The sequence below is a fragment of the Phodopus roborovskii genome, unplaced genomic scaffold (genome assembly GCF_943737965.1).
Source record: "Phodopus roborovskii unplaced genomic scaffold, PHOROB, whole genome shotgun sequence".
NCBI lineage: Eukaryota > Metazoa > Chordata > Mammalia > Rodentia > Cricetidae > Phodopus > Phodopus roborovskii.
In genome coordinates this window covers 9,614,800-9,640,351 of record NW_026126482.1, presented here as the reverse complement: position 1 = coordinate 9,640,351, position 25,552 = coordinate 9,614,800, and positions in this window count along the sequence as shown.

Genomic DNA, 25,552 nt, shown 5'->3' with positions numbered 1-25,552 from the left:
TTTGGTTGGGCTCAGAGGGGATCACACTGAGGGAATCAGTGTCAAGCATGGAGGTGAAGGCTGCCCGTTTTAAAGATGTGTGGGTGCTTCGTGATGTTGGTGGAAGCACCAACAAGGGTACCCTGGTTGGTGGAAGGCCAGGAAGTCCAAACAAGGCAGGCTCAGCCTGCATCCCGCCGCCCCCTGGTTGACCTGAAGACCCTTTAGTTCTTATGTTGGGAGCTAGCACGCCCCTAGGGAAAAAAGTCTGAGGTGCTGCTGGAGGGTTCACTGCTCAGAACTCGACAAAGTAGGAGCAAAGTTCTCTCCTAGGGTAGCAATTCTGGGAGCTTTCAATTTGTGGATGCTGCCGGCCAGTGGAGGTAGGATTTTGTGCTGGTCCTGTCCCAGGCGGGCAGATGTTAACACCGGACAAACAGTGCTGCCTGGAGTCTTTGCAGTTAGCCAGACCTGGTCTCAGTCACCTTCTTGTCACTCTTCACTGGACATTTAGGACCATGAAGCCCTCTCTCCTCTTCCAGTGCCTCGTGGATGAAACATAATTCAGATATGAGGTTGGAGAGAGCTGTGTAAGTACCTCGGGTTCCAGGCAGTGTGACAGAAGGCTGAGAAATAAGGACAAGAATGGGTTCTTTACAGGCATGCCAAGCAGTTCTCCTTTTCTTCGTTGGGCTTCAGAGGAGGACACTGGAACACTCCACACTGAAGCCTCCATTCCACAGAGGTCCGGTAGAGTCCTGAGGTCCGGTTTTGCATTGTTTAAATTACAATCAACTTGATTGTTTTTGTTTCCTGGACAAAAACGCTTCCTAGATACTGGAGAAGCAGTCCTCCCTGTGGTGATACATTGTTTATGATCTAACAAAGCCACTGGGGATCAAAATGCAAAGCTAGCCAGAGCCATAGAGCCAGGCAGATGGATCTCTGTGAGTTCAAGACCACCCAGGGCTACATTAGAGTGAATCAGTCTAAAAGAGAAACAGCTCATGCCTTTAAATCCCAGCAGTAGAGAGGTATATAAGGAAGAAGCAAAGGGTCTCGTGGCAATTAGTCTCCAGCAACGTTGAGGAGAGCATTACAGCCTAGGATGCTGAGGCTTGGTGTAGAGCAGTGCAGTCTGGAGATGCAGTCTGGGGTTCTGTGGGTCTCTTCGGTCTGAGCATTGAGAGAGGTGAGAACTCTCTGGTGGCTGGCTGCTTTGTGCTTTGATCCCCAGTGGTTTTATTAGATCATAAACAATATTCCCACCACCCCCGCCCCACACACCTCAACACAGTTTAAATTTTACCTCATGTTCAGGAAAGTGGCTACAATTATAGTACTCTGCTCTGCTCTGCTCATTTTTGTATCTTTGTGGTACTAAGGTTTGAACTGAGGACCTTGGACATTGTAGGCATTTACTCTACCACTGAGATCCTGGCTCAGCAATCTAACCAGTCCCTTAGTCCTGAGTACTGGGGTTATAGGCTTGTACCACCCTACAGGCATTTTTTTTTTCAGAGATGGGGAGAGAGCCCAGGACGTTGTGTGCCCTGGACAGACACTCTCCCACCATGAGAAAACCTTTTTAAATATTTTTAAAATTTTTATGTGCATTGGTGTTCTGCCTGAATGTGTGTCTTGGTGAGGGTGTCAGGTCCCTGGAACTGGAGTTACAGACAGTTGTAAGCTTCCATGTGGGTGCTGGGAACTGAACCCAGGACCTCTGGAAGAGCAGTTAGTGCTCTTAACCACTGAGCCATCTCTCCAGCCCCAAGAAAACCTTTTTAAATGACACATTTTGTGACTTTATCTCAAGCTTTCAGAAAGTTCAGACACAGATGTCACGCAGGTGGCCTTGTTATTTTATTTTAAAAGTGCCTGTCTAGCTAAGTGTTCTATGCTGGTTGGATTTGGGGGTCTGGAAGACATCTTTATAACCTGGAAGTTTCCTCGTGTACTGTGGATGGCTGTAGACAAACGTCTGAATGTGTGAGATGAATAAATTTGCCAAGAGCTAGGAAATAACATACCTATCTGACTGTGTTCTGTTTGTAGGGTGAATACCTCATTGGAATGGACAAAGTATCAGATACAACTCTTGGCAGCTAGAGAAATGGCTCTGGGTGCTTACTATTATTGCAGAGGACCCAAGTTTAGTCCTCAGCGCCCACATCAGGCTGTTCATAACGCCCTGAACTTTAGCTCCAGGGAAGCTGATGGTCTCTTCTGGCCTCCATAGTTGCTTGTACTCATGCACACATACTACTACACAGACATATGCACTCATAGACACAAATTTAAAATAAAACAAATCTTTAAAAAAATAGAGTTTAATCTTTGCATGTTCCCCTGTCCTTTGGGGGAGTTGATTTCATTCCTGGGATCACCGTGTGTACAACAGGAACAATGATGCCTCTCTGCTCAACAGTTACAGGTGAATTGGCTATGCCATCCATCACTCAGGACCGCACTAACAACACTGTAGGTAACGGCCCTTCCAGAGAAAGGGGTAGGCAAGGAAGGCTCTCCCCGTGTGTTAATGGCCTGGGGTACTTCTCTCCTGTCTCCAGTGGTGTCTTTCTGGCCTCTGCCTTGGTGCTGACAGCTCAGCAGTTGCTCACAGGTTTCCAGCAGTCGTGCTCCTGGATTTGCCAGTGTGCACCTATGAGATGTCTGTGTCTGTCTCTTGTTGATCCATCATGAAGCTCCTTCATTTTTAGTGTCCTTTTAAATAAATGTGTATGGTGTTCCTGTGGAGCCCAGAGGAATCCTTTAGTGACATCCCCAGGAAGTCTATCCATCTCCTTTAAAACGGGGTCTCTCATTGACCTGGACTTCACCAATCAGACTAGACTGACTGGTGCACAAGCCTTAGGAACCCTCCCTCCTCTTTCTACTCGCCAGCGGTGAATTGCAAGTGCACCACACCGTGCCCAGCATTTTTATATGGGTCTGTGGAGTCGAACTCATGTCCTTGGTGTTTGTAAGGCAAGCACTTTACAGAATGAGCCCACACACCCCAACCCCATTCTTAGTCAGTTTGTTTTTTATTTTTAGAGCTTAGAGCTTAGTTATATTATATAGCGTCTTCCCAGATTAGAAGGAAGTAGACTGACTGTGTTACTAGGTGGGATTCTTCTCATTGCAGATTTGTTCTTCTGTACCTATCGACAATAAATGGCATAAAAAAAGTCCAGTCATAGAGGTATTAGTGGAGGCCACAGGTTATTTGCAAACATTCCATCCCGTTTTTGTTGTATAACTATAAGGTGGGTGTAGTAGAGAGCTCGCTGTAACTAACAACTAACTGAATACATTCATCAAAGTCAGAGCCACTAGGTGGGGAAATAATAAAGCCACCATGCAGCACCTACATGATGTGGAGAAGCCAGGGCCAATGATGGGAAGTGACCACTGGCCAAGGACATTGTTTAGCTGAGGCCAGAGGCTCCCCCACCCCGTCACCAAAGAGAGATCAAAGAACTTAACCTTCTGGGATATATTAATGTATTTATGCTCTTCAGGTGCCATTGGGGGAAATTTCATGTTTTCTTGATAAAATAATATTTCAGTGGATGAAAGTTAATGCCCTTAATGTTCAAGAGCTCCATTATTTCTTAAAAAAAAAAAAAAAGAAGAAGAAGAATGTATGGGGGGGTGTCTCTAGATACATAACCAGAGAAGAACCTCCAAACCCAGCTTAAGTTTTAAGCTAGAAGGCATTGGACCCTGCAGAGTTGGGTTATAAGCATTCACAAGACGCCAGGTATGTCACATGGTTGCTGGGATCTGAACCGTGGTCTTCATGGCTGAGCAGCAAGCTGCCACTCCATCTCTCCAGCCCTTGATTACCTCCTCAGAGGTAGATTTCCTCCTCAGAGGGCAGATTACCTCCTCAGAGGGCAGATTTCCTCCTCAGAGGGCAGATTTCCTCCTCAGAGGGCAGGTTACCTCCTCTATAAAAAAAGGAGTTAACCTCGGAGAACAACACAAGGTTAGCTGTCCTAAGTGTGTATTATTGACAATACCGGTGATGTGACTGTGGACGTGAGTGTTTTCTTTCATGATATGTTTCAAAGATCAGCTAATTACAGTATGAGTGACACTGTGTGCCTAGAGTCAATGACTGATCACCACACTAACTATTTTGGTCTGGTGGCTACTCTAATACCACCATTCCAAACACTCTGTTTTACAAATGATTGTACTAGCTAAGTAAGCACAGGACCTAACTAGTTTAACATTCTCAGAGGCTTCTGTACTGTTTCTGAGAAAGAAAAATCAGGAGGGAAATTTTTCATGGTTAATATGGACAATACAAATGTGCCTGGTTACAATGATGGCTGTAAGTTTTACAGCATTTTTAGACTTTTGAAACATTCGTCACACTAGTGATGGGCCCTATATGGGAATGTGTGACAGATGCCAGTATTTCCCCCAGATGTCCTCAGCCCGCCTCTCATCTTTTTGTAGAGTTGCACTGATCTGCATGGAAACTTTCTTGTGAATTGTTTCCTATGGGAAACTGTGCCCTTAAGATGGTGAAATGATAGGTTTAAAGTGTCTCAGGAGGAAGTGATCTTTCTTCATTATGTGTTTCCTGTTGTAATTGCATATTGGTCCTCAGCGGCAAAGAGTTTGAGAATTGCCATCAGGGCCCTTCATTCCTAACAAGGGTGTAAGTGCTGACTCTGTCTGTGTGGTATGGATGCCCAGTTGGTTCCCACAGAACAATTTCTCCCACGAATCCAACTTAGTCCCCTCTACTCTTGTGCTGAGACGAATCCATCATTTTTCTAAAACGTAAAAACAACAAAAATGACTAAAGGAACCAGGAGTGGTGACACCCATCTGTCGTCCCAGCTTTCAGAAGGTTGAGACAGAGGATTACTAGTTGGGGCTAACCTGAGGTACATACTTTTGGAGTAACTTTTCCTGGGGAGAAATGAGGAAATTCACTATCCTTAGATAGGGCACTAACAGAGCAAAGAAATTATCCTAGCTAAGTCTGTCTTGGTGACCCTGTAAGTTATAGGAGCACAGGTGAGGAGAACTCATGAAAGCATGGGTAACTTAAAAGCAGCTGCATCACTGAACATTCCCACCCCAGCGTTGGTGAGGACACATACACACATACATGACTGGAGTCCCATCCTCAGTAACTTTCTACTTTCCATGTCTTTTGTAACCCCAAGACTACATGCAGCTGAGAGGTAGGAGCCAGTATTGGCCAGAATCTTAGACAATGGCCCTGTGACCGTCACCACTCCTGCTGGAGAAAGTTAGTTAATGCCCCCAGCTGCATAGGCCTGGCTATTGCTTTGACTATTTTATCTCTGTGGTTGTGGATTGATCACCAAGGCAACCTCTGCTGCAGGACTGCATAGGCCCTGAAGTAGCTACACAAAATTGAGAAGACCTTGGCTCAGACAACAACCGGAACCCAAACCCTACAGTAACACCTTCAGCAGGCAAAAACAACATGGAAATGAAAACCATACACAGCAAGCAGTGTATGAATCCTAAGCTAAAAAGCATTTTACTGCTCTGGGAGCCCAGTAGAGGGCATTCTGGTACCATGCTCCTTGTGTCTGGTTCTTCCTTGGTAAAGGGAATCTCTTTTGTATTCACTGTCCTGTTCTGGGTGGAGCAGGGTCCCTCAGCTTTGGCTTGAATGGAAACCCCAGTCACAGACCTCAAGGTGAGGGGTTATTGTAGCATCAAGAGTAGCACAGCACCCACTAGCCATCTTGTTCCGGGTCACAGGTCAGGACATATTAAAGCCGAGCTCCCGTGACAGACGTGAAGTCAGCCACACTGTGACTTTCTGTCAGCGAACATTGCCCAGGGATAGGAAGGGCTGTGGTTCAATTTCTTATTCTTTGAAAATGCCTGAGGGTGAGTGGTTTAGTGGAAGGAAAGGACTCCCCCAAGCTGTCTTCTGACCCTTTCCTCGCCCCATAAATGTAACACACAGTCTTGATAATTTTTGTTTTTAAACTACAAAGGCACATCAGGGTTTGGAGACGAAAGGACAAAGAGAAATTAATACAAAACATTTAACTACAAAGGTTTGTAAAATCATAGAAATTTTCATTTGATTTTGAAAATCAAATGGTCAAAAATAATGTAAAGTAATCTAAAAATTATATAAATATTAAATGATTGAAAGTCACAGGGGCAAAAAATAAAAATATAAATGTTATTACCAAGATAGCAGTTCTTCTGTAAAACAACTTTATAAAACAAATAATATATAAAGCAATGTTTTTCATTATTTTGTCATTGCTTCCCAGCACTTTGTACTTTGCATAATCTTTATGTCTTTGGGATAAAAACAATTATCGTTTTAAAGTGTTCTAAATTTTCACATTTGTACATGAACATTAAATATTCAATGTAAGAAATAAATGCCTTGTAATTTTTATTCTGCTTCGCTGCAGCAAGCAGACCTCCCACTAGGCGGCTTAGTGGGGGATAACATTGACGGAGACCCAGGAAGCTTGAGTGAGTCGCTAGGGAACACACAGAGAGTCATGCTGTGATGTGCTCCAGCTTATCCTCAACAGAAGGCTTGCAGGGAGTGTCTAAGCCAAGCAGAAGGGGTCCAGAGATTGCATCCTGCTATTATTACATCATTGTGTGCTGGCTGTCCCCCAAGAGGACCGGTTGGTTCCGAGAGAGCTCCTTTCAGCCAGGGTAACTTGTGAGGAGGCCTGGCTCAGGCCCTGAAAGGAGCTAGGAAAGGGGCTGCAGAGATTCTATTTGGAATCACTCACCCTAGCTGCCTTATGCAAATGCATCGTTAACAAGTACTAGCCCTAATGCCAGTGAAGGAATGGGCTTGGCATCGAGAGCAAGGGCAAGCAGGCAAAGGGAAAGGGAGCAAGTTGTCGTCCTCCATGTCCTTTATGCAGGGTACCAGCAAAAGATGTAGCCCAGTTTAAAGGTCTTCCCTCTTCAAACAATCCGGATTAAAAATGGGTCGTCCCACTTTGAATAATTTAGTTAAGAGGAAAAGCCCACACAAGTATAACCAGCCATTTGACTTTTAGTTAATCTCAGATGTAGTCAAGTTGACAAGCAAGAATAGGCAGCATAGCATGTTAATGCCTCCTTTGAAAAGCTTTTCACTGAATAAATGGACATATTCTGCAAGTCCACATCCCTGCCTGCCTGTGAACCTCTTATGAGGTCATCTTGGCAGGAAACTTTGTGAGATAAAACTACAAATTCAGAACTGATTGAAATCCATGTCATGACCCATAAACTTTGTTACAAAATGCAATTTATCCAAGTGTGAAATGTTTTTTCCTCATTTACTGGGGGTGGGGATGGGGGTGAGTGTTTTTGACAATGGGGTTTCTCTACATATCCCAGAATGGCCTCAAATTCATTCTCCATACCCAGCTCATGACTCTGACTGTTTTAACAGGAGTTCATGAGTTCATTTGCAGGGTAGAAGTCTCCCTGCAATTAGTCAGAAGCCTGATTTTTACAACAAAACATTGCTTTACCCAAGCAAATTCAAGTTGGTCTTAGGGGCAGAGCAGTGGGCCCAAGGGAGACTGTGAAGAAAGCTGATAGGAGGCTTAGGTGTGCAGTTGGAGTTTTCTTGTCCTGCTAGCTGGCTCTCAAATAACCACACAGAGACTTGATTCATTATCAATGGTAGGCCAATAGCTCAGGCTTATTACTAATTAGCACTTTCATTTTTTATTAGTAAATTTTATTTAAATTAGAAACAATCTTATTTTACATATCAATCCCAGTTGTGCCTCCCTCCCATACTCCCATGCCCCCCACCCCCATCCCATCCCCCATCCACTCCCCAGGGAGGGTGAGGCCTTCCTTGAAGGATTATCAAAATCTATCAAATCAGTTAGGGTAGGGCCTAGGCCATCCCCCATGTCTCCAGGTTAAGGGAGTAACCCTCCATAGGAAATGGACTCCCGAAATCTGTTTGTGCACTAGGGATACATCCTGGTCCCACTGTCAAGAGGCCCATAGACTGCCCAGTCCTCCTGTCTGACACCCATGTTCAGAGGGCCTAGTTTGTTCTATGTTGGTTCCCCAGCTGTCAGATCGGGGTCCATGAGTTCCCACGTGCTCAGGTCAGTTGTTTCTGTGGTTTTCTCCAGTGTGGTCTTGACCCCTTTGTTCGTCACTCCTCCTTCTCTGAAACTGGATACCAGGAGTTTGGCTCAGTGTTTAACTGTGGATATCTGTTTCTGCTTCCATCAGCTACTGGATGAAGGATCTAGGATGGCATTTAAGGTAGTCATCAATCTCATTATAGGGGAAGGATGTTTAATGTAGCCTCTCCACTACTGCTTAGATTCCTAGTTGGAGTCTTCATTGTGGATCTCTGGTGCCAGATTTCTCTTTAAATCTACAATGGCTCCCTCTATGGATGGGTCTCTTTTCTTGCTGCCCTCTACTCAACTCCCCATTCAATTTTCCTGATCCCTCATGTTCTCCTCCCCCTCCTCTTCTCCCCTCCTCTTTTTCCTCACTCCCTCCTCCCTCCCCCAATGCTCCCAATTTGTCCAGGGAATCTTTCCCCTTCACTGGAGGACCGTGTATGTCTCTCTTACAGTCCTTGTTTCCTAGCTTCTTTGGAGGCGTGGAGTGTAGTCTGATAAACCTATGCTCTATGTCTAATACCTGTATATGAGTGAATACAACTCTTCCATTTTAAATTAACCCATATTTCTTATTTACCATCTGCCATGTGGTGATACCTTCTTTCAGCATGACAAGATCATCTTGCTTCTCTTTGCATATCCTCTCAACCTCAGAAACTCTGCCTTTCTTCCCAGCATTCCTCTACCTGCAAAACCCTGCCTATCAGCAAATCAGCTCTTTATTAACCAATGAGAATAATACATGTTCCACAGCATTTCCCCCTTTTGTCTAATTAAAAAGGAAAGTTTTAACATTAACATAGTAAAACTCTCTCTCTCTCTCTCTATATATATATATATACATATATATATATATACATATATATATGTATGTATATAAAACAAAAACAGTTGTCATCTAAGAATTACAGTTACAATCTCCAGTCCATTTGTATTTGGCAAATTCAGAGAAAATACTACATTATCTATCCTATCTTAGTGAATCCAGAGTTTTATACCTTATTCACTTTTTATCCTGACTTGTACTACCAACTCAAAACGACCCTTTTATGTCTTTCAACCTTATACACTTTATATGTCTTTTGTGAGTTTCTTTTTTGTATTTGGTAACAAGAAAAACTATAACTATCTAGTCTTCAACTCCACCAGAGATGTGAGAAGGATATATTACCTATGTAAACAGGAAGTGCAGAGCAAACAACTTCCAAAACTAAGAAATGACAGAAAATAACTGGATGCCTGGACAGTCACCCAAGGGCCCTCTGCAATATTGAGGCATCCATCTTTGGCATACAGGCTTAGAATATCTGACAGACATTTTTTTTGAGAAGCAGGAATTTTAAAGGACTGTCCTTATTTTGGCAAAGTTTGGCAGTCACTTTTTTGTTGTTCTGTTTGTCCAATTTGGACAGCATACTGTCAGAAGTTGAGGCAAGGGCAGTTTCTTTTCCTAGTGAGTGGCTCCAAACTCCATACCAAGTTTCTTTGATGCCCATCATCTTCTTTTGAAGTACATTGGTGATTCCAGGAGCAGTTATGTCTCCCGGTCATGAAAAGCCTTAGGTTTTATTAAATGCCATATTCTATAGGTTTTTGAAGTGTTTGAAGACAAATATATATGTGTGTATGTGTATGTGTTTAACCTTGAAAACATACCTAACATGACTATAAGGTTGACTTAAGAGATGACTATCAGTCTGTGTTTCTTAATTATATATTATATTTCTAAATGACTACATAAACACAGCACCCCAAACAAGAGTAGAAACATACATACAGTATAACAAAATTTAAATGTATGCCAATAAACTAAAACTCATATCAATATAAAATATTTTGAGATTAATGGTTATTTTTTTGATTAAAGTAGATTCAATAATCTACACTTTCATCTTATCATTTCTATATCACATCCTCCTTTTTTCTTTTAGAAAAAGATCTTTGAATTTAATTCTTTTGTTTAGCTTTTTGTCTGACTATGACCAATAATAACCTGTAACCAACCCCCCAAAACAATGACAAACATTTATAATCAATTGAATAACCAAAATCCACTCATACCCTATCTCTGGGGACTGTGTACATTGGTCTCTAGACTACTTTCTGTGACTGTGGGTACTGGTACCTGTGAGAAATTGAGAAAATTAGGATAATTGTTAGGTTTTGGCTGGAGTAGTTTGTGAGGCTGGACCATCTCAGCCAGCAGCTTTGAAGCTGTTTTGGATGCAAAATTCTGTGGAGACTCTAACCGAGGCATTTTGAGATACCAGATCCCCTGAACCATCCATTTTTATTGGTATCTGGTCTCCTTGTCCTGAAATGCATAAACTTTTAAAGGTAAAATATGTTTTTATATCAATACAAGTATAGACTATGTATTGTATACAGTTAGTCAAAGATGATTTTTTGTTTTATGTTTGAGTGGGTAAAATATATGTTATGTGTTTTGTAGTTTTTCTAGGTTTATTTCTTTATGTATGTAGTCAGGATTTTCAGGGGTCTTCCTCGATCAAACCTGATCCATCTCAATCTGGAATGAATCCGTAGTTTTTCATTTTCTGTGGGAACAAAAGCATAACCTCTTCCCCAAAGCAACATGTCTTTTGATTTCCATTTTGAAGTCAAGACACTTTTTAAATATGTAGGTTGGTTTAACTCAGCAGCCCTTGCTTCACAATCCAAGGTATATTAGCAGTTGTCACTCATTCATCAATAATCAAAAAACTCAAAGACAACACAATAACATACAGAATCCAGACTCCTGTATATCCTTCATCTTATGTGACTTTTTCTTTTTATATTACTTTTACTCTCTTTTTAAAGACTTTGCTTTATTATTTTAACACTCTTTCTTTCTATAACTGTCTATATCCATTTTATTTTCTTTCTCAAGCTTATGCTATTGTTAAACACATTGTAACCTGTTTAGCTTTTTTGTTTGGTTGGATATGAATGTATGTATGTATGTATGTATGTATGTATGTATGTATGTATGTATGTGAATGTCTTTACTTTGTATGTCTATCCTCTTCTGACCATGTGAGCCTTTGAACTGCTAAGCAGCATGACTAGGACCTCCACCTCAGCTTTGGTGACTGGTTCTACCCTGCTCTTTGTTCTTTGAGAGAAGAGCTCTATACCTTGAGGATCTTGAGGATCTTGCCAAGAACCAAGTTTATTCACCAAGAATTGCATTTAACCCCCCCCCCCCAAGCTCTGGGATGCTGGTGTCATGATGAAGCAGTGTTCTTATTTAGTTTGCTGCGGGTGGAGGGGTTGTTTGTTTATTTTAGCTTTTCCGGGCCCTATGTGGAAATGCAGGCCTCATGTTGAGTGCCATTTGTAGGCAGAGTTTTTTCATAAGGAGTGAATCAGCTCTGTCCTGCTAGCTGCTCCCAAATAAGTACACAGAGACATATTAATTATAAAAGCTCAGCCAATAACTTGCTGCTTCTAGCTCTTACAGCTTAAATTAACCCATAGCTCTTATGTACCCTCTGCCTTGTGGCAGTTCCTTCTTTCAGCAAGGCATGTTCATGTTGCTTCTCTCCTCGTCTCCTCCCAACCTCAGAGACTTTGCCCTTCTTCCACTATTCCTCTGCCCTGACAATCCTGCCTCGATATTGGCAAGCCAGCTCATTATCTCGTTATAAACCAATGAGAGCAATACATATTCATGTTATACAGAAAGATTGTTCCACCGCACGTGTGTGTGTGTGTGTGTGTGTGTGTGTGTGTGTGCGCACACATGCGCACGCTCGGGGCTGCCCTATGCATAATAGGCAAGCGCTCCGCCACTGAACAATTTCCCCAGTCTTTATTTTTTTTTTTAACTTTTCATTTTGAAGTTGGATTTCAATCTGTAGCCCAGGCAGGCCTTGAACTTGAGCTCCCGCTGTCTCAACCTTCAGAGTAGCTGGGATGACAGGCCTGAACCACAGGGTCTGTCCTATCCAATTCTGGGCAGGAAAGAGTAGGTGGCCCACACCCAAACACTCCATAGTTCTACTTCTGTCTCCACTTCCTACACGGTGCCAGTTCAGAATTTGCTGAGGAACTCCTCCTTCCGAGGAGACTACAACATCTTGTTGCAGAAAACTTAAGGCAGGATTCGGCTGAGGTCATGAGTCAGGATGGGATTGTCCTCTTCCACTTAGAAGCCACCCCAGCCACACCTAGCAAGGTGTCTTAGAAAATTCAGATGCCTATAAAATATCATCAGGGGATGATTGCTCAGGTGCTATCATAACCATGATCTAAACATAGTTCCAAGCATCTCTAAGAAGGAAAATTAACAGATATAACAGGACTCTCAAACCTGTTGCTCACAGGTGTTTACCAACCTTACTGATTTTATGTGACTCTCCTGAGGAAAAACCAAAAGAGCCAGATACTGTCAATCAAAATGATCCCTGTAAACAAAAGCTCATGTAGGCAGGAGGTGCCCATACCTGTGTATCACAGGGAAGTATCCACAACGTCTCTGTGCCCATCAGTTGCACAGAGCAACAATTGTTCTTTTGACTCAAGGGCATCTATGCTCAGTCACATTGTGTAATGTTCTAAACTAAGTAGACATCCCTTTACCCTTGTTCATCTGTGAAAGGAGGAGGAAAATCCTATATCTATTCCCAAGGTTATTCTTAACTATTTGGATATTGAACTGGGGGAGTAGGAGAATGGTTTTCTACTAAAATCAGTAGACTCAGTGAGTCTTACCCAACCAGCTATGTAAACCTGCTAGAGGGGACCAGATCTGCCCCTTGGGTCTGGTTCTCAGGTCCCATCTTGTAGTCCTATCCAACCCTACAGAACCAAATCTGTATTTTTTTCCTGTCAACCATGAGTTGTACTGGTTCTCCTGTCAAGGTAAATGTGTATCCAGTGGGAGATGTAACTAATGCTGAGACAGCTAGAGGAGAGGTGCCTGCCTGCATAGTCCCCCACCCCGACAGAGGAGGCGAACCTTGAAGTTCAAGATCTGCCTGGGGTAGAAAAACAACTAAAGATCATATGTATAAAAAGCTTGAGCTTATTCATGAGGTCCACTGTCTGAAGGTTCTAATCAACAGCTGGACAGTCATGTGGAAACAAGTCACCCATGAACCAGCAGAAAGTCAGACCACACACACACACACATCCTCCATGCATGTCTTTCTTCAAATTTTTTATTCCTTGAATTATCATTTTCAAAGCATTTGAGCCTTTTAAAGAAAACAATTATTTTAAAGAAAACATGCAAAAAGGAACTCCTAATCTGTGAGTTCCAACTCCTTGGGGGAAAATACACTGTACATCTAGATTGTTCTTCGTGAACTAGTTACAGAATATGTTTACAAAAATCACCGAGCAGTTGATAATAGGGACTGCAGGCCATGCACACCTGTCACCGGGAAGACCCATGACCAAGCAAGAGCCCAGGCCCCTGGTTTTGAAGATAAGCTTGTGTTTCCCAAGCACATAGGATTCAGAGTCCTGACAGTTAGGTGATTAAAGCTTCAGTCTGTGCCAGGGAACCTGAGCTTCCCAGGGGAGCACTAAGAGAGAGATCTGCCTCAGTGTGGCCCCTGGTGACCATCAGTGTCTCCTGCAGCTCTGTATGAACGTTCCTAAGCTTACAGGCACATCTATCTGGTAGCCTTCATTCAGTACACTACCTGGACATGGATGTGAGTGGCCCCTGGAACCTGCCCTGGTGTTCCGCAACATGACAGGCAAACTTTTCCACACTGGGTGACATTGTGTAAGCGCGTGTGCCTGTGAATCCAGTGTGCGCCCAGTGGGGAAAGCAGAGGATCCTGCGTTGGCAGCGTCCTATGAGGCACACACTTGGTGGTAATGAGTTTACAGTCTGAAAGATTGCCAGCGGTGAGGTGCAGAGGTATGGTTTCACTGGCAGCCTTCATGAGCAGAGCAGTGAGCACTGTAGGTTAGTGGGGAGCGCGGGTGCATTTCAGAGTCCCAGTTAGACATGGAGACAACCAAACAACCAAATCACCCTGGAGAGCATGGGGACTCTCTGTATGGTTAGAGCATCTGATGCCACCTCCATCTTCCCTCCTGCCTGCTTCAGGCCACCTATTGCTTCTGGGATGTGCGTAATCCCCTGTGTAGCTTAAGTCTAATTAATGATGCATGCACCCACATGTACACATGCACACTCATATAGCTTGTAAAATAGTAGGTTTCCATATGGCTTTTCCCAGTATTCTCAGTGTTAGCCACCCATCTCTCAACCTTCTCCTCTGCCCACATCCCTCCCTCTTCTAAGCCTCCCTCCCCACTCCTCCTCCTCCCCCCTTCACATGACCTGTATTCTACTAGCCCCCTCTCTTATCTTCCTTCCCTCTCTCACCAATTGCTCCTTTCTAGGTTCCTGAATTCTCTAGGCAACCCAAAGTCAACACACAAATCTAGGAATTTGATACTAAGATTCACATGAGTGAGGACATGCAACATTTGTCTTTGTGGTTCTGGTTTATCTCAGTGTAATTTCCAACTCTGTCCATTTACCTCCAGACTTCACTCTTCTTTACAGCTGAATAGTATTCCATTGTGTATATGTGCTACACTTCCATTATCCATTCTTTAGTAGATAGATATGCGGGCTATTTACTCTCCCTAGCTATTGTGACTAGAATAGGTATGCACATGGATGAGAAACGGACACCATCAAGAATAAGCCCAGGAATTGTGTGGCTATGCCATAAGGTAGATCTGTTTCTAGTGGTCACCCCAGTTTGCATTGCCACCAGCGGTGCATACTGGTTCCTTATTTGCTATACCCTTGCTACCATTCTGACTGGGGTAACACAAAATTGCAAAGTAGTCTTAATTTGCATCTCTCTGATGGCTAAGGATGGGAACACTTCAAAACATGTTTCGTTATAACTTGCATTTCTTCTTCTAAGAGTCTCTGTTCAATTTCAAAACCCACTTTTAATTGGGCTGTTTGTTGTCTTGGTATGTAGTCTTTTACTTCCTTGTACATTGTAGACAGTATTCTTCCATCAGATGTGACCCTGACAAAGATGTCTTCCTATTCTGTTAGGTGGTTTCTTCAATTGATTGACACTTTCCTTTGCATACAGAAGCTTTTTAATTTCATGAAGTCCAAATTGTTCACTATGTTTCATTTCCTAGGTGACCAGAATGCCATTCAGAGTCCCCACCTGAGCCCACAGTCTGAGTCTGCCCTGACCCTCTCTTCCAGAAGTTTCAGTTCTGACACTGAGGCCTGTGATCCGGGAATTAAACCTTTTTGTTTCCTGGTCTTTGACCTTGAGAAGAAGCTAATGGAATTTTTAGGCAAGCAAGCTCTGCATGAAAACATGTCTGCAATCAGTATTCCCAAAAGGCTCATTATAATTGAGGTTTGGGGTGCACAACCCAGGCCCCATACTTAGAATTACTAGAGGATGGGTAGAAACACACCAAGGCATGCCTGCGTTCCTATAATGGGAAGCTGCTGACTCTTGGTGACAGTGACAGCCCTGAGACTGCATAGACACAGTGAAGTGTACAATGTCATCCACTCTGCCCAGGGTGGCTGCGAACAGTGTGATCCACCTGGAGGCTCGCACCATGGTCAGGCCCCACCCATGCTCTCCTTCTTCTCTTCCTTTTGTATTCCTTTCAGATTTGTTAGCAAGAGCTCTTATGGTAAAGAAGTCACACACACATAATACACATACACACACGTATGTTCTTACATCTTTATTTACATACCCTTTTCAAAACACATTATTGTTTATAAAGTATACAAAGGATTCATGGGTCTTCATTTTGCACTTCATAAGGAATAAATGAAACAATCTATGTATATTACATGAAGAAATACTTTAGAATATTCACCAAGTTCAGCATTAGAAGTATTTCTGTTAATGGTTATTTACTCATTTATTTATTTTGAGACAGAATATTGCTTTGTAGTCCAGCATGACTGGAATTCAAAATCTTCCCATGTCAGCCTTGAGCTGTTAGATAACAGGTGTGTTCCACCACACCCAGCTTATTTGATAACTTTTAAAAATATGTTAAAATAATGAAGGTTCTGGGCAGTAACTTTAATACCAACCCTCAGAAGGTAGAGGCAGGCAGACCTTTGTGAGTTTGAGACTAGCCTTTTCTACAGAGTGAGTTCCAGGATAGCCAGGACTACAGAGAGAAACCCTGCAACACACAAACACACACACACACACACACACACACACACACACACACAAAGGTTGGCATTGACTGAATGCTTTGTGTGTTCCATATGCTTTGTGTGTATTTGACAAATTCTCACAATTTGTCAATTGTGATATCATGAGATGTCACAGTTGGCATCAGCTGCCAACTTAATACATTAGGGAATAGGGAGCCTCATGGAGGAGCCTTAAAGTTCACACTTGTCAGTGCATCTTTTAAAAGAAGATTTACTTTTATTTTATGTGTTTTTTGCCTACATGTATGTATTTGCACAGTGTGTGTGCAGTGCCTATGGAGGCCAGAAGAGGGAGATGGAGCCCCTGGGACTGGAGTTACAGCTGGTTCTGGGCTGCTGTGTGGGTGCAAGAAATTGAACGCAGGTCCTCTCCAAGAACAGGAAGTGCTCTTAACCGTTCAGTCATCTCTCCAGGACTTGATTTTTTTTTTTTTTTTTGATGTTTTTTTTTGATGTTTTTTTATTTTGATTGCAAAAGCACTGTAGCCTTTTCTTCATGCTAATACTGCATGAGGACATGAGCTTAGCTGGAGGGGCACTACTGTGTCCCGAAGAAGCTGGAACACTGGCCTCCTGAGCCAGCTTTGCAGGGGTACCTTTTAGGTGTTCGGAAAAAGCTAAACTTTGACAAAGTTTCAGTGGTCAAGGAGCTTGCTCACGTGTAGCTATGAGCATGAAAGGATTAAGAAAAGCAAAGTCTCAAAAACCACTGAAAGGAACACTAGTTCCTAGAAGGGCCCCAGAGATGGGTCTCTAAGAGAGTGAGGTGTGGGGATGAAATTTTTCTTTGGATTTGAACTCTTCTTAATCATTCCGCTTCATTGTTTTTCTTCGTTTCAGCACCTTCAAACTCAAAGAAGGGAGTTTTAAAGAGTGAGACCAAGGGTTGCCTGAGCCCAGTGAGGAGGAGCCCAGAAAGCTGGTTTCTACTCAGAACAACTTCCGACACGAGAGAACTCGTATTTATCATGAGGTCGCAGGACGGACGGACCACTGACACCCAGTAAGTGACCTGAGAGTCCTGCTGTCACAACAGTGCTTAGGGGCTGCGTGACAAAAGGGTTGCGATTTTGACAAAAATCCTGTCATTGACACCGAGAAAAACTTTGAAAATTGAATTTGTCTATGGAGAGTCCCCCATTTTGTTCTAATTTTTAAAATTCTATTGCGGAAACCGAATATTTGAAAATTTAAGTTCAGGCTCTTATTGCTAAGAACGACAACCCAAGTTCCATCCCCGGGACTCACACCATGAGAGCGGGAGAGACAATATTTTCTTGGCATATTGAAGATGTTCATGAAAGAGATTTCAAGGCCCTAGAAGTAGGGTAGGGCTAGCAGCCCCGTGAATAACCCTAAGAAACACCACTTGCTCAGTGGAGCCTGTGTGGGAACCATGGCCAGCGTTGCAGTTGGCTGAGACACTTAAGTCCCTACAATCTGAGGTGGTCGTGGGATTGGCTGGCTGGTGGTGCAACACTCTTCTCAGAACACACAGGTCCATGTTCCCTGTGACTCTCAGCTTTACCCTTTATGGGCCAATAGTCTATAAGGTATAGGTAAGAGCCAACACAAAGGTAAGAGCCAATAGATATTCCCATCGGCCAATAGTCCTACCTCCCATCAGCATGTGACTTTCTAATGCAATTATTGCACATTATTTTCTTCCCCTACAAAACTATAAATATTTTAATTTTAAAATTTTGTTCCAAGTAACCACAGCATTGCATTTCCGGAACCTCTCACTGCCGGATGCGTGTCCTTGCATGGGCAGATAGACCCTTCTCCCAGTCTTCAAGGGTTCTCACCCTCATAAAGCATGTGAACAGATGCAACACTTTCCTGATTTTGCTCTTTGTTAACTGAAACTGTAGCCCTGGTCCTACCTTGTCTCTTTTTCCTTATTCTTGCCCTGTGGCATTCTAATGTTATACTCACCTCTTTGGTGAACTGTGTTGTCCACCCCCTCAGAAAACTGCAAACTCCAGTATTTGGAGGGGGGAGGAAGCAGCTTGTTTGCTGTGTTGAAAGCTTATGCTTGGGTTTTGGTGAATGAGATCTGGCAGGCAGGAGTGACATAGGGTGGAGACTCTGCTCTGATGCCCACCTCTGGTCACCTCTATCCCTTACCTGACTGCAAACCATGCACACTGGTGGCGAAGGGGCTCCATGCCATGCCTCTGTGAACGGTGCTTGCTCCAGAAGTCAGTTCCCATATCATCAGGAAGGTGCTTTGTTTTTAGATGCAAAGCTGACAAACCATTTGTGTGTTTCCTCATGACTTGTATTTCCTTTTCTCGTCGTTCACATTACTAGGAGGAGAGTTTTTTTGACAAAAAAAAAAAAAAGTATGAAATATTTATAGGCAGCTGCAAGAAAGGGAATTTTGCCTTCACTTTGCTGGTGAAGAAATTTCCAAACCGTGAGTGACAGTTTGTGTGGTGGCATGGGTTTCTTTGGCAGGATCTGTTTTCACATCCCAGTGGCTCTGAACTTCATTATTTGGGGATAGTCTGACCTGTTTCAGAAAGCTAAGACGGCAAGCACAGCACTTTCTATCTGGTCTCAAACAGAAAAGACAGGACAGTGCCCATTTCATGGGGACCAGACCGGTTTTAAGAGAGCCTTATGACAGTTAAGTCTCCCAGCACTTACAAGGGCCCTGTGAGACCCTCCGTTCCACCAGGAGGTCAAGGCACATCAAAGACACACATTTGGATCTCAGAGCTCAAGTCCTCCATCCCTCTGCTACACTCTGAACTGCTCTATTAAAGGCATAGAAAATCAAACTGTGCCATTTAACCAGTAGATCCAGTGTGGCAGATGGAACACCCACCTGGCAGTCGGCCTGCAGAGTCCAGTTGCCCATAGACATTTCGTTACCCTCACACAGAGAAACCCTGCACTTAAACCTTTATATAGCCACAGACTCCAGTATGGCTGCCAGCAGATCCCGGCCCCTATCTGGGCCTCAGTTTCTCTATTAAAACCAAGAGAGTTGAACCAGATTTTCCCAAAGGATGCCACATGCTTTGACGCCCTCCATTCAGTGCTGACATCTTATGATTCCCCCCACCAAAAGCAGTTGGAGGCTTATTTTTAACTGCACATAGATGTCTCTTACAAATTATCCAGGGTCATGGATTAGCTGAAAATACAAAAGCTAAATTTCCTCTGCTTGGCTACTGTTATAAGCGATGATCAAAAGAGTCAAAGAGCAAACAGAGCTGGCTGCAGAGAGAATGACGAGGATGGGCTGGGGGGCTGATCTCACCCCGGACCCCTCCGGTTTGGAACTCTGGGGTCTGTGCTGGGCAGGGCTGAAATGAATCATAACATTTTGAGGCCTCAATGGGAGAGAGAAGAAAAGGAACAGAGGAGGCCAGGCAGAGTGAGGGCCCAGTGTCTCCCCAGTTAAATACATGTTTTCATTGCAGCGTGATGGGTCCAGAGGGATGAATGGACACGATTTAGTTATCTTTTGGATGGATGATTTTAAATGCTTGCTGGAAGCGGCTTTCATGAGACCAATTCTTGAAGCCATGGCACGGAGTGGAAGTCTTTGGGACGGGAGCAGTCTTTCAGATGCTGCAAAGGCTTTGGGCTCTGGGGTTCCTGATGCCATCACTATGATCCCTGCTGGGACAGGCTCACTTGTACCCTTTGTCATCAGACACCATGTCATAGCCCAAAATAGGGGATTTAAAACAGACACTGAGGGAGGACAGAGAGACTGGAAGACTCTTAACTCATGCCATGTTTATTTGGGGCTGGCTATGGTTTGAATGTCTGTGTCTTCTCCAAGATTCGTGTTGAAACTTAATCCCCATTACAACAGGATTAGAAGGTGGGGACTTCTGACAGTGATTAGGCCTCAGGGCTCTACCGTCATGGATGAGATTAGCACCGTAATAAAGGGACTTGAGAGAGGGAGTCCAGCCCCTGTGCCTTCCCCTCCCTTCTGCCATTCGAGGACACACATTGCCCCAATTGGTGTGACAACAAGGAAGCAGAAAGCCCCCGCCCTTCCCCGAACAAACCAGTGCCTTGATCCTACACTTCCAGAAAGGAGAAAAATAAACTTCTATTTTTCAAAAAAAATAGATCATGTATTTTGTTCTATAAATGCAGCAGGTGCCCAGCTCTGTGGCAGACTGAGGAAGGGAGAGCAATCAGAAATGTTGGCCTGTACTAGGGAAATTGCTAGAACTATTACTTTCCTTGGGTGGTCTGAACAAAATGGGGTGGCTGATGGTGTTGCCCAGCCGTGGTCCTTCACCCTAGTGCTCCCCAATTTGTCTCCCATGCTATCCCAACAGGAACCAGGGGGAAAAATAACGAGTTTAGTTCTCCATCTTCAGAACAGTCCTGTGTGGCAATCATGCTCCCTGCCCGGGTCCTGCCCATCTGAGGGCTTTGCAAGTCTGTTCCAAAGATACATCCAAAAATCAGGTATCAAACTCCCCCTGCAGGGAGGGCCTTCTGCAGCATTTGCTGCAAATCATTTCACTGTAGTCTCAAAGCAGCCACCAAAGCTAAGTTCTGTTGTGTGGACACAGTATATAATTTAGAAGGGGGGACAAAAAAGGATGGATTAAAACAAAATGATAACTTGTCTACTCAGGAGTGCACATATGCAGGGCACTTTGCAGAAATATGTTGAATGCTCTCAGAGAATAGATCATTTACAATGCAGAGTGAGTCCTCAAGGGGGCTGGGTCCACGTGTGTCTCCATGAGAGGCTGTCACCTCACTGGGAGATCTGGACCTGAATTATACATTTTATTGAATATTCTTGTTGGCTTTAGTTTTTTGTGGGTACTTATAAATGCGGTGCACTGAAGTCTTCAATCAAGAAACTTAGCTATTCAGATTCTAGAGGGTGGAGTGTGCTAGAAGTGTGTTTAAAATACTGAGAACTCCTTCCTGGGAATGCTGATTCATTATCCCTAGATCTCAAAGAGTAAGATGCCAGAAATTTGAAAATACCGAGAAACTTGGAGGGTTTTTTTCCTACCTTATTATAATTCCAAGTTGTATCACTCCATGAACAGTGTATCGTTACACACGAATGCACATCATGTGGATGATAGCAGCATTTATCTCTGGGGCTGCTTTGAGAATACAATAAGATGATATTTAGTAAATAATATTCTTGATGCTTGATCTGGAGAAAGCTTTCATTGCATAGTGAGTGTTTAACCTCATGTTGGGGACCCTACAATCAACTTTGAACATGAACTAGACTTTGTCTCTATATATGCAAGGAAATACTATGCAGCCATAAAAGGAAGGAAAGTTGGACATATTCTATCACATGAATGAACTTTGGATAGGTGATGTTAATTAAAGTAAGCAGACACAAGTCAAATGTTGTATGGTTCTATTTATGTGATGTATCTGGAATAATCAAATTCACAGAAACAGCAGACAGTGGCTGTCAGAGCCTGTAGAGGAGTAACAGTTTTGGTTTACTGGATACAGTGTTTGAAAGATCAAAACAAACAAACAAACAAAAAAAAAGATAGGTGTACCACTACCTCAGAGGTAGAGTACTTGCATGCACAGCCAGGCACCAAATAAAGAAATAATTTAATTCTAAAGATGATAATGGTGAGGGTAAACAACATTGTGAATGTACCTACAGTCACCAAATTGTACATTTAAAAAGTGGTAGAAATGCTAAGTTTTCTGGTGTCTATATTTTATGACAGTTGTAAGAGAGGAAGAAGGACGGGAGAAGGGGAGGGAGGGGAGAGAGAGAAAAGGTGAGGGCTCGTAAGGAAAGAGATTGGGATCTGCAGCTGTAGATGGTAACTGCCACATTTCTAGAGGATTCTCCTAAGTTTGAATGTAGAATGACATACTTCTCTGTGTTGTCTAGTCACCCTGAGTTATCTGGGAGTGTGTGAATCAATGGGTGTGTGTGAGGTCACCATGGCAAAAACAGCAACTACTTGCTACCACCTACTGAGCTACCTGCAAAAGGCTAAATGAATATGACAACAGCCCATCTTCCACCTCTCTCCCAGCTCTGGTGGCTTGGCTCCAAACTCCTTTTACAAATAAGCTTGTTATTACATTTTTTGAGACTTGTTATATAGTCTTGGCTGATCTGGAACTCACTGTGTGGCCCAAGCTGGTCTCAAACTCACAGCAGTCCTGTTGTCTCGGCTTCCCAGATGCAGAAATCCCAACATGAAGTCGCACAGCGTGCTAAAGTCTTCTGTGTGCAGCCTGGAGCCTGCCCTCCTCTGAATGCCTTGCGCCGCCTCCCTCCTACACAGTCCTGTCTTTGCGTGCAAGCTACCCAGGCTGGCAGAAATAACACAGGTGACAGAGCTTTGCAAACTGTAAGGGGTCACCTGAGCAGCACTTACCATCAGTTCTGAGATGGCTCTTGGACAAAGCCTTAGTGCACGTGCTTGACATCGATTTACAGTCCACGGAGTTAGCTGGCTTCTGAAAACTCTAAGGACCCAAATAAATGAGCGAAGGCATTCAAACCAGAGCCCTCAGCCATACAGAGTGCTCTTTGTCCACTTATTTTACGTGAGTTACTTAGTTTTAATTTATAGTCATGTTTCATAAGCTCCCAGCAAATGGCCTGTTATATAGTTTTGAAAGTGATGAAGGCTTAGAAACAGGAGACCTCATTCTGCCCCAGGGGTTTGAACACTGGGCTCTGATAAGTGCTAGGAGACTGACGGCCTTTGGAGGTGACATTCAGAATTCATGAGTTACTAACATGTATGTGACGTGGAAATCTGAGGTTTTTTTTTTTTTTTTTAACCATGACCTAGAGGGAGAAGTAACATTTCACAAGGTTTACTGTCCTCAAGATCTTTACCCTATGACCTGTGTCAGCATGCCCTCAAATGACACAGTCCTGTCTCTCCTTAGAGAGACTTAGAGCTGACCATAGTTCAGTATAATGGGAATTTTCTTCCAAAATTGTGCCTTGACTTCTAATTTTTGCAAGAGTAGACATTTACTTCTGAGCCCCATGACCAGTCTCACGAAGGCTGAGTGGGAAGAAAGCATTCTTCACAGCTCCAAACCTTCCACTGAAAGGTAGAGAAGCAGACATAATAAGTCCCACATGACAGAGGAGAAAAACAAGGCTTTTATGACACTAAAGGGACACGTACAGGCTCGATGGGATAGGGTAGACATTGAGGAAGATTGCTTGCACCCAGACATTCAAGGCCAGCCTGGGTGGTATGCTGAGTACCCAGGGGAAACAAATCCAATCAAAACAACAGCAAAGCAAGGAGTTGGGGAAGGAAGAGAAGGAAAGGAAGGGACAGAAGAGAATTATTTCCGTAGATACCCTCCCTTTCTTCCCAAGCTTGCTCAGGTTAGCCAGAGATGGAACTCCACTCTTGTGTCCTGACTATGAGCATGCTAACCGACCACTGGCTGGCTCACACCCTTAAAGCAACTCTAAGGAAGTTCTCTGTATCCACCTAGATGACTTTCTAATTTAGGAGGGCTTCATTAATTCTGTATCTTAAACTTATGATCACCTGTGACTCCAGGCTCCAGGAGAGCCAACATCCTCTTCTGGTCTCCTTCGATAACATGTCCACTGGCAGGCACGCACAGGCACACGCACATGCACACACACACACACACACACACACACACACACACACACACCACACTGGGCTTGTAAGATGTGAACAGCTGGCTAGGTGCTCTGCCACTGAGCTGCATCCCAAGCCTGGCAACTGTTAACCTAAAGAGCTTATTCTTTGGAGTTTGTTCTCCTTCTGCCATTCAGCTGTGAGATCATGGCCAAGCCATGCAGTTTCCATATCTATGTAACGGGGATGATAAGTTGTTATGTGGTGAAAATGAAATTTTACTGGTTTAGACCAATTAAGTACTTCAAGTCAATTGCTATTGCAAAAGATGAACAATACATATTTTTCTTCCTAACTGTAGTGAAGTTTTGATTAGAGATTTTCAGGACAGTCTCAGGGCATCAAAGGGTCAGGATCACTGGTGTGTGCAGAGGATTCTTGACCTGCTGCTGACTCATGAGCCCAGCGTTTACATACTATCAGCATCACTGTGGCTGGTGTGTGGTACAGCACAGAAATAGGAAAAGATTCTAGCAAGTGCAAGGTGATCCTGGACTCAACTCCAGCACAGCACACACATAGATGACTGGCAGGTTCTTAGACACTGACAGGTAGGCAGACATCACCATATACAGTCATTTTTGACCCCAAAGAATTACCACATCTATTTTTTTTTTCTAAAAACCTAAGGATTTTACTTTCTTGACCCAGATACAGGCAGGGATCACGGATTGAGAAAATTTGGGCATTATTCCCACCAAGAAAGATGTCTTAGATCTGATTTGGTTTTTATTTGCCCCAAGCTTTGGAATTAAACTTCCTTCTCTCCAATGGAGTCTTTCCTTCTGGGGCCTGCTTTCCTCGGTAATCACTTGCTCCCTTATTGGTTAGGGGACCGACCACAAAAGCAAAAGAACAGGCTTACCTTTTCATCAGAGTAGGCTGGCCTTTCTGGTACCCATGAAAGGCATTAATACCCCTAACCCAGGAATATTTAGAGCCGGCTACCAACTCTCAAAGTCAATAGCCACCTGCACTGCCCTGGGCCTGCACACCCTAACTAACTAACTAACTAACTAACTAGCTACCTAACTAATTAACTAACAGGATGGGGTAGAGGGCAGGAGCCAATGAGTATAAGTATACTGCCACCGCCCCCCCCCCCAATATTCATTAACTGTACATAGTTGCTTTCCTGGAATTCTCAAGTCTAAGATCAGATTCCCTATACTCACCCCTGGGATTTCCTCCATTGTCTTTTGGGCTCTGCCCTGCTCTCATTGCTAACCAAACAAAGAGAAATCCAACCACAAAGATCAGCAGGGCTAACCCACTGATACACTGCAGCCTTTGGACTTGCCCTAAATGGCTAATTTAACCTCCACAACAGCCTCATCCATCCGTCAGCACCACCTTTCAGGTCACCTTCGGACAGGAGACCTAGGAGATACTGTGCAGTCGTACAGAATTTCCTTACAAAGTCAGGAGTGACTTCAGCGTATTGAAATAAAAATGGGCAAAGCTTTGCCCAAATGCTCTTTTTTTTTTTTTTTTTTTTTTTTTTTTTTTAATATGGTGCCCAGCAATACAGAAACCCCTTTGAGGAACCTGTATACTTGGAAAAG